Genomic DNA, 10,131 nt, shown 5'->3' with positions numbered 1-10,131 from the left:
ATCTTATATACTCTTCCTAATGGGCCCTCCCTATAAAAAGAGCTTGTGATCCCAGTTTTTACTTTCTCAGTCAGTAGAGCCCAATAGAAATCATTGTGGTAACACTACTGAAAATAAGAAGTATAAAACAAATACAGTCAGTCAGCTTATTTTTTGTCAAACATCATGCTTCTCCTTTCCTCCAAGTCTGTGTCAGCCTTTGCAGAACCAGAACTGAGTCTGCCACATCTACAGGACACTTCTTCATTCCCACCCATAGAATCACTTCATATACTAGTTCCCTATGCAACATTCAGGTTTCCATCAATGAGAGTTCTGCACATGGACAATGAGAGCAGAATAATCAAGAGGCTTTTAATGCAGATCAGAGTAAAAAATACAACTACCTACAGAGTTAATTAAAATTTTGCACCTGCAATCTCAGGGGTATTTTTGTAGAAAAAAAAATGCCAAGTAATGCTAAGTTTCAAACCTGGATGACTTGCTTAGATTTAAGATTATACTCCACATTTCATTTGTTATATAGCTTTGGCCCTGGAGCAGTTCACTGACCTGTAGGAAGTCAAATTAATATCCTATCTGTGCTAGTCTCTCCATATCTCATAAACTGAAACAATGTGAAGAGCGCGTCCAGAAGGTGATTCGAGTTTCAGAACTTTTTAGATCTCCATTGGTGTACAGTAATCCTTAACATGGTAAATTCAACCTGTGAGTGTGCTTGAATATAACACTGAGGAACCACTGTGAATTACAGTTATTTCTCAGTATAGTAGGAAATTTACTGTGCCATGTAAACTGAGGGGACTGTATGGGAGGTTTATAGTATAGTTTGACTATTTTGATTGTATTTCTCCCAATGAAGAGAAGGTTAAAATATCCTGGAAAGCATAATGTTAATTGCTGAATTATTTAAAATTAGTATGTAATGACATTATGTAAAACAGTGTGGATTGATATTAACGCGTAGCATAAAATTCAACATTTCAAAAGTAACAAATGAAAATTAAAGATTAAATGATACTTTATGGAATCAGACATATTTTCCTTAAAAATATTCTCTTCTTTTCCACTTCTAAATTTGGAAATTTATCAAAAACATAATTTCTAGCAAATCAGTATTTATAGTGGCAAATATGTTAATTATGCTATTTCTAATTATCTCTGTTTGTTTTCACCTCATTAGCTGCCAGCAGACTACTTTGCTGCTCAAGGCAAAAGAGAACCTTGACCAAATTAAATGAAGGCTAGAGCGATTCCATAATTGAGTGTTTGTGCTCACATATAAATCTATTTGTTCTGGCTTGATTTGCTTGCTTTCCTTTAAAGTACCTCAGATAAACAAAAATTTCTTCCTTTTTAATTAATGGCTGTCAAAATTGAGCTTTATTTAAATTCTAAAATAAATCCTGGGCTTTAGTTTCAGGCTGCATAAATACATTTTCATTTACTGAGCTGAATGCAAAATTAATGTAATTCCAATCCTGTGGATTTTACTGCATGTAGTCTGAGCTTCCTAGATCCGTCCTGCAAACAGAATGTCGTCATATGGATTACTATGAATCCATTATAAGCATTCCAATTAATATCTAGTGGCATTTCAGACTTCTTTCTAGACTTTGTTTTAGTCATCTGACCAAGAAGACTAATGGTTCAAATTCTATTCTTAAAGGCACTTCTAATTTAGAAAATCCATTTACAATTAAGAGATGGATTTGGGATAAAATGAGATCTACTCCAAGGCGTGCTGACTTATATCTAGTAGATATTGAAAGAGACAGGAGAAGGTTCTTGAATTGTATAAAGAAAGTTGAGAAACAGTTGCTGTGCTATAAGAGTAGACTGGAAGGTAAAACTTCCATAAATACAGCAAAGAAAAAATCAGTAGGAATAGAGAGCTAACTAAGAGGGTTATTCAATTAGGCTAATAGGAGTAACATTTCAGCATAGCTTTGAATCCATGAAAAATACAAGGACTAAACTATTTATTCCATAATTCTGCATGAAGTCACTGCATGAAAAAGTGGCTTCCACTTTTTGTAAATTACCGAATCAGGAGTAATAGTGTCAGACTGAAGTATAACAAATATCCAGAGAGTAGGACAGATACAGACTTATTAGGAAAAAAAATTAGGCAGGGGAATAATTAAAATTATGAAGTTAATGCAGGTTGAAATAAAATGTAATATGGCTTATTGCAAAATAATTTTACTTGACTAATGTGCTATACTTCTTTGACAATATAATTGATTGTTCTTAGATAAGCAAGAAAAGGTGTTCCACTGAGAGAGGAAAATACTCATAATCTATAATAGTCACAGATAAAATTTAAATTGCAATATTATGTGTACTCTCACCTGTTTCTTTCCAAGATGGTAAAGTAAAATAAGGTCAGAAAGTGCTATTAGGATGCTCAATGCTATTAGGATACTCCATCAATAAAAAGGCAACAGATGAGAAAAGTTTGGCTTGCTCTGTATGACAGAATAAAAGTAGAAAACAACTATGATTGCTCTTTATAAATGCATATGAAAGATAAATTGCAGGAGGAAGAGGAGATATTTAAACTAATGGATAATGTCATTGTAAGTACATATGTACCATCTTGCAGTTATTTAAGACAGAGATTAAGAGATACTTGACTAGCCTGGTATAGTGGAATGTGTCCCTGCCCATGGCAGAGGGGTTGGAAGTAAATGATCTTTAAGGTCACTTCCAACCCAAACCATTCTATGGTGCTATGATTCTATGGCAAAGGTAAAAATGCCTTAAACACCTCACCAAAAAGTAGGAGGGTGAGATTTGTACTACCTTTGATCTGGGGGAGAGCCCAATTCTTTTCAGTTTTATGCTTGTTTTTATTTGTTTTAATTGAAAACTTCCTCTTTATAGTTTGTTTTCAGACTAAATTCTATGCCTTTTACGTGCTTATTTGAATAAACTACTCTAGAATACAATACTATCCAACCATTTTAAGATAACCCTTTTACTATCAGTACTTGAAATTCTGATCCTTCTTTTTTTCTTATTTTTATGTTTTTAATGATAATTGCAAGTAAAAAAATCCATGCAAAAACCTAAGTATAAAATTTGAAATTCTTTTTCATCACTAAGCTGTATATAATTGAAGTTCTGCAAACTACAAGACTTTTCTTTCTTGCTAATACTTAGTTTTTGTATCACAGGCTTCAACAAGGGGAAGTGCCAGATTCTGCACCTGGGATGGGGTAACCCTGGATGAAAGTACAGACTGGGGAATGAGAGATGCTGGAAAGCAGTGTCATGGAAAGGGACCAGGGGGTCCTGGTCGATGACAAGTTGGATATGAGTCAGCAGTGCCCTGGCAGCCAGGAGGGCCAACTGTGTCCTGGGGGGCATCAGGCAAAGCATCACCAGCCAGTTGAGGGAGGGGATTGTCCGGCTCTGCTCTGCACTGGAGTGGCCTCATCTTGAATAGTGTGTGCAGTTTTGGGCACCACAATTTAAGAAGGTTATTAAGGTGTTAGAGAGTGTCCAAAGAAGGGCAATGAAGATGGTGAAAGGCCTGGAGCAGAAGCCATATGAGGAGAGGCTGAGGTCACTTGGTCTGTTCAGCCTGGAAAAGAGGAGACTTGAGGGCAGACCTCATTGCAGTCTACAACTTCCTCCCGAGGGAAAGAGGAGGGACAGGCACTGATCTCTTCTCTTTGGTGACCAGTGACAGGATCCGAGGGAATGGCCTGAAGTTGTGTCAGGTAGGTTTAGGTTGGATATCAGAAAAAGGTTCTTCACCCAGAGGGTGGTTGGTTGCTGGAACAGGCTGCCCAGAGAAGTGGACACAGCACCAAGCTTGACAGAGTTCAGGAAGCGTCTCGATGATACTCTCAGACACATGGTGTGACTCTTGGTGATGGTCTTGTGCAGGACAAGGAGTTGGAATCAATGATCCTTGTGGGTCCCTTCCATATTCTGTGATTCTGTGATTCTCTTCTGTTGAACCTTGCTCTGACACCCTTATGACCCATTATGTTGTCTTCCTTAAGTGATTGATGCCTATCACATGCTGTGTGGTTATAAAGTTGAATACAAGAACAACCATGCAATTTCATTCTGAGTGATTTTTTTTAATTTTATTTATTTAACCTTAAACAAAATTAAGTGCATTAAAAGGACAGATGCTTCCACTGATATGAATGAACTTCAGTAGAGCTATTTCAGTTTTCATGAGCTACAACATGGATCAATGTGAACATATTATTTGTTCTAAGATCGTGTTGTTCTTTCAGGCTACTGTGCAAAAAGACAAATCTGTTCTTTAAGCCATCTTCCAAAAATTTAGAAATTAAAGGCAACATAGGAAAGAGAGATATCTTTCATAGTCACACATACACCACCTTGTGTGTGCTTTTGAAAAATGAGGGAGACGACAAAACTTCAGTCACAGAATCACAAAATGTTTGAGGTTCGAAGGAACCTCTGGAAATCACCTTGTCCAATCTCCCTGCTCAAGCAGGGAGGCCTAGACATGATTGCCCAAGACCATGTCCAGGTAGCTTGTGAATATCTTCAAGGGTGGAAAGTACACAACCACTCTGGGCAACCTGTGCCAGTGTTCAGTCGCCTTCACATTAAAAAACTTTTTCTGATGTTCAGAGGAAATGTCCTGTGTGTCAGTGTCTGCCTACTGCCTGTTGTCCTCTCACTGGGCACCATTGAAAAGAGCTGGTTCCGTCTTCTGTATTTCCTCCATTCAGGAATTTGCCAACACTGGTTAGATTCCCCCTGAACCTTCTCTTCTCCACGCAGAACAGTTCCAGCTCTTGGAGCCTTTCCTCCAATGAAAGAGGTGCTCCCATCCCTTCATCATCCTAGTTGGACTCTCTTCAGAATGTCCGTGTCTCTTGTGTTCTGGGGAGCCCAGAACCAGACACACCACTCCAGATGAGACCTCACCAATGCTGAATAGAGGGGAAGGATCACCTCTCTTGAGTTGCTGACAGTGCTTTATCTAATAAAGGCCTAGATTATATTAGATTTTTTTTGCCTCAAGGGTGCATTGCTGGCTCGTATTCAGCTTGGTGTCCAGCCAGGTCCTTTCCTGCAAAGTTGCTTTCCATCTTGGTGCATCCCAGCATGTACTGGTGCCTGGTGCTCTTCCTCCCCAGTTGCAGGACTTTGCGCTTCCTCTTGTGGAATTACACGAGGTTCCTGTCATATCATTTCTTGAGCAAGTCAAGGACTCTCTGGTTGCCAGCAAGATCCTCTGCTATATCAACCACTTCTCTCAGTTTTATACCATCTGCAGACTTGCTGAGGTGCCCTCTGCTCAATCACTCTAATCATTATTGAAGGTGTGGACCCGATATTGACTTCTGGGGTACACTGCTAGCTACTGGCTCCCAGTAAGACTTCATATCTCTGATCACAACCCTCTAAGCTTGATCATTCAGACCATTTTCAGTCCACCTTGGATTGAAAGCTGGATGCTTTCTCATCCAGCCCATATTTCATCAACTTCTCTTATGAAGATCTTATGGAAACTTAGAGGAAACTTCAGACAAATGGAAGCTTGTTGACTGAGCTTGATTAAAGGTTATGATTTGGTACATTTGCAGATTGTTGTGTGAATGAACATGACTTACAAAATTTCCATTTCTCTATATTTAAAGTATGTTTTTTAATTTAATAATGTTTTTAAAATATCTCAGCTAGTTTGAGCTATCGTTGCATAAAACATGGAAATATATTCACCTGGGACCATACGGCACATGTTGAACCTTGCCTTAGTCCCAAAGATGCAGTTAAGGAAGTTGGGAATTAATACCCTAGGCATGTTAATGTGCCTTTTTGACAACTGTTATTAACTCTAACAAGATATTTAAATTACAGATATTTTGCTGACTGAATATTCAAAAGGTTCTTGGCAGCCAATCACCAGTCTCCCAGATGTGTTTTTGTGTTGTAAGTGTATCCTTGACTTTGGATTTCAGTTTAGATAGTTTATTCTATCTTTAGAGCCTTGGTGTCACAGATGACAGAATCGCAGAATTGTTAGAGTTGGTTGGGACCTCTGAGATCATCACTTGCCGGGTATCAAAGGCAGGGTCACCTAGAGCAGGTTACACAGGAACTCATCTGCATGGGTTTTGAATGGCTCCAGAGAGGGAGACTCCACAACCTCCCTGGGCAGCCTGTTTCAGTGCTCTGCCACCCTCAGTGTAATGAAGTTCTTCCTCATGTTGAGGTGCAACCTCTTGTGTTTTAGTTTATGGCCACTACTCTTTGTCCTGTCAGTGGTCATGACTGAAAGAGGCTGGCACCATCCTCTTAACACCCGCATTTTAAATATTTATATGTATTGATAAGATCCTCTCTCAGTCTTCTCCTCTCTGGACTAAACGGGCCCAGCTCCCACAGTCTCTTTTCATAAGAGAGATACTCCAGATCTCTAATTCTCTTTGAGACCCTCCGCAGGACCCTCTCCAGTAACTCCTCATGTTTTTTGTACTGAGGAGCCCAGGACTGGACTCCAGATGTGGACTTTCTAGAGCTGAGTAGAAGGGAAATATCACCTCCCTTGACTCGTTGGCCACAGTATTCCCACTGCACCTCAGGATACCATTGGCATTCCTGCTGGCAAGGGCACACTGGCAGCTCATGGTCAACTTGTCACCTGCCAAGAGACCCAGGTCTTTCTCTGCAGAGCTGCTCTCTAGTAGGTCAGACCTTAACCTGTACTGGTACCTGGGGTTATTCCTCCCCAGTTGCAGTACTCAACAGTTGCCCTTGTTAAACCTCATTAGGTTTCTTCAGGTTTCTCTCTGTCCAACTTTCCAGCCCATCAAGGTCCCACTGAATGACAGCACAACCTTCAAGTGTAGCAGCCACTACCCTCAGTTTCATATCATCATCAAACTTGCTGAGGGTACATCCTATCCCTTCATCCAGGTGTTTGATAAACAAGTTGAATAAGGCCAGACCCAGTACTGATCCCTGGAGAATACCACTGACTATGGGCCTCCAACTGGATTTACTCCTCTGATCCCTCTGAGCTCTGCCATTCAGCCAGTTCTTGATCTACATCACTGCCTGTTCATCTAACCCACATTTCCTGACCTTACCTATGAGGATGTTATGCCAAAAACCTCACTGAAGTTAAGGTAGACAACATCCACTACTCTCCCGACATCGACCCATCCTGCCATGACATCATAGAAGGTTATAAGTTTGGTCAAGTCTGACTTCCCCTTGGTGAATCCATGCTGACCACTCCTGATGACCTTGTTTTCTTCTACATGCTCAGTATGCTCCAGAATGATTTATTCTATCACCTTTCCAGGGATGGAGGTGAGGCTGACTGGAGAGTAGTGCTCCAGGTCCTCCCTCGCGCCCTGTGTGAAGATGGGAGTAACACTGGCCTTCCTCCAGTCACTGGGCATCTCTCCTGTTATCCATGATTTTTCAAAAATGATGGAAAGTAGCTTAGCAGCAACACCTGCCAACTCCCTCAACACCTGTGGGTGCAACCCATCAGGGCCCATGGATGTTAAGTCTGCTGAGCCAATCTCTAACCAAATCCTCTATGACCAAGGGGAAGCCTTTCCTTCTCCAGCCTTCCTCTGTTACCTCCAAAGTCTAGAATTCCTGAGAGCTGACCTCAGAAGTAAAGACTGAGGCAAAGAAGGCATGCAGTAATTCCACCTTTTCTGTGTTTTCTGTTACCACAATACCCATCTGATTCATCAGCAGCCCACATTTTCCCTAATCTTCCTTTTGTTTTTAATATATTTATAGAAGCCCTTCTTGTTGTCCTTGCCAGACTCAATTCCAAGTGGGTCTTAGCCTTCCTCTTCACATCCCTGCATCCTCTGACGATGTTCCTGTAACCCTCCCATGTGGCCTGTCCCTTTTTCCACATCACATAAATTTCTTTCTTTGAGATTTACTAGAAGTTCCCTGCTCATTCATGCAGGTCTCCTGCTCCCTCTGCCAGATTTTTTTATCATGGGAATAGACTGATCTTGAGTTTGGAGGAAGTGATGCTTGAATATTGACCAGCTCTCTTGGACTTGCTTCTCTTCTAAAGCCCTAACTCATGGGATTCCTCTAAGTAGGTCTTTGAAGAGGCTGAAATTAGCTCTCCAGAAGTCTAGGGTTCTAGTCCTGCCTACTGTTTTGTTTCCCCCATGCAGGATTCTGAGTTCCACCATCTCGTGATCACTACAACCAGGCTGCTCCCCGCCTTCATGTCTTCAACAAGTTCCTCCTGGTTTGTTAGTAAAATGCCTAGCAACACAACTTTTCTCATTGGCTCCTCCATCACTTGCATCAAAAAGTTGTCTTCAGTGATCTGCAGGAACTTCCAGGACTGTATGTGCTGAGCCATGTTGTCCCTCCAACAAATATCAGGATGATTGAAGTCCCCAAGGAGAACAAGGGCCTGTGACCACGAGGCTATTTCCTGCTGCCCATAGAAAGCCTCGTCAACTTCCTCCTCCTGATCAGGTGGCCTGTAGTAAACACCCACAGCAGTGTCACCCATATTAGCCTGTCCCTTAACTTTTACCCATGGGTTCTCAAGTCGTTTGTCTGTCCTTGGGTAGACCTTGGTACATTCCAGTTGCTCTCTCACATAAAGAGCGAATCCACCACCTCACCTCTCTGACCAATCCTGAGCATGTAGCCATCCATGACAACATTCCAGGCATGTGAGCTATGACACCATCTCTGAATTTCAATGAGACTGCACATAGATTTTTAATTCTTCTTGCTTATTCCCTATGCTGCATGCATTTGTGTACTCTTTATAGTAACCTTTGTTTTCTTCGTCCTGAATTCAGCATTTGTATCAAGGAAAACCTTGTCACTAGTTATCTTTTTTTTTATAGATTTGTGTTGAATGCCATAGGTCCCAGCATAAAACACTTTGGGACTCTGTTGGTATCATATGTTGAGCATTTATGCACTATACTTAAATATATATTTTTGCTCTTTTTGAGCAACACTGTCATCACTATCAAAACCTCATACCATCTTTATTTTTCCAGTAGCAATTAATTTTAGTCATAGTTGGGCAATAGTCTGTACTTGTAGTTTGGAAAATTTGAAATTTATACTTCAGAATTTGTTGCTGAACAGTGGTTGTTTTTTGATTTGTTTTGTTCGTTTTGCCTTTGGAAGAGGTTGAGGGGTCCTCATCTGGTTACCTTCATATAGTGCTACCTACTTAGTCTCTGATGCTTAAAAAAATGTTCAAATCTTCTGAATCTTGCTAGACAGGTATCCTGTTTTTTATTTCTCATTGGAATTGAACCTGTCAGGTCTCTGCTAAGTTTGCTAGGTCACCCTTTGCAGGAACTTCTGCAGATAAATCATATAAGTGAGAACAAATGCCTAGTAGTTATGTGTGTGTGTCTATAATTAGAGAAGAGATAATGAGTTTGCAGTCTGAGATGTCCCTTGGTAATTTGTTCATCCTCAGTGAAGAGAACAAGAGAGACTTGAGGAAGACAAGAGGAAAGGCTGGGACTCTTTTGGGGCTTCCGCAGTGATTTACTGATCATGTAGTCAGAGATCTCCACTGCAGCACTGGAACAATAAACACAGCGTGAAAGAAATACATGGGCTTAATATTCACTCTACTACTGAAATTATTTTAATTAGGACCTAATAACACTGAAGTCCACGTCTATAGATTATTTTTAACTACATATTGGAAGGAATTCACTTTCAAGAATAACCTTTCCACTTACTCAAAATGTAGTTGCATGTTTATACTTAGGTAATTATAAGCCAAGCTTGGCAAGTGGAGAAAAACAAACAAAAAAACCAAAAAGTATTCCAGATAGTAAAGAACTGTTTGCAAGTGCAATGATATATAGGTAATGCAAAAGGGTTTGATAGCTACTGTCTTTATTTTTTCTTAAAACAGAAAAGTATCTTTACGATCTTTTCTTGGCTTCTCCTCCTCCTTTCTGAAACTGAAAGAGAGGTCTCTTACATGGGTTTCTGTAATATTTATCAAATTTTGCTTTTGTTCCTGCCAGAGATTGACTTTTTACTTAAAATTTCCTTTCATATTTTTTCTCTATGCTGATATAGAAAATTATATTGCAAGATATGAAATATGATTTATAAAATGTTATTATTAAGTAC

The 10,131-nt window shown here is 40.0% G+C and overlaps 1 long non-coding RNA gene across 2 annotated transcripts; it reads right to left on the bottom strand.

The window, feature by feature from the left end:
- Positions 1-1,370: 1,370 nt before the first annotated feature.
- On the bottom strand, positions 1,371-7,196 carry LOC113964823. Of its 2 annotated transcripts, none has more exons than XR_003533303.1 (3): positions 7,093-7,196; positions 2,355-2,471; positions 1,371-1,524 (listed from the first exon to the last, which is right to left on the bottom strand). It is a non-coding gene; the product is annotated as an uncharacterized LOC113964823 (long non-coding RNA). The 2 variants fall into 2 exon arrangements; XR_003533302.1 differs by having other exon boundaries at positions 7,098-7,132.
- Between the last annotated feature and the right edge of the window lie 2,935 nt (positions 7,197-10,131).

The sequence above is a fragment of the Neopelma chrysocephalum genome, unplaced genomic scaffold, assembly GCF_003984885.1.
Source record: "Neopelma chrysocephalum unplaced genomic scaffold, ASM398488v2 Primary Assembly neopelma1_22b, whole genome shotgun sequence".
Taxonomy (NCBI): domain Eukaryota; kingdom Metazoa; phylum Chordata; class Aves; order Passeriformes; family Pipridae; genus Neopelma; species Neopelma chrysocephalum.
The sequence above is the reverse complement of the archived record's forward strand: the minus strand, read 5'-3'. Positions and strand labels throughout refer to the sequence as shown.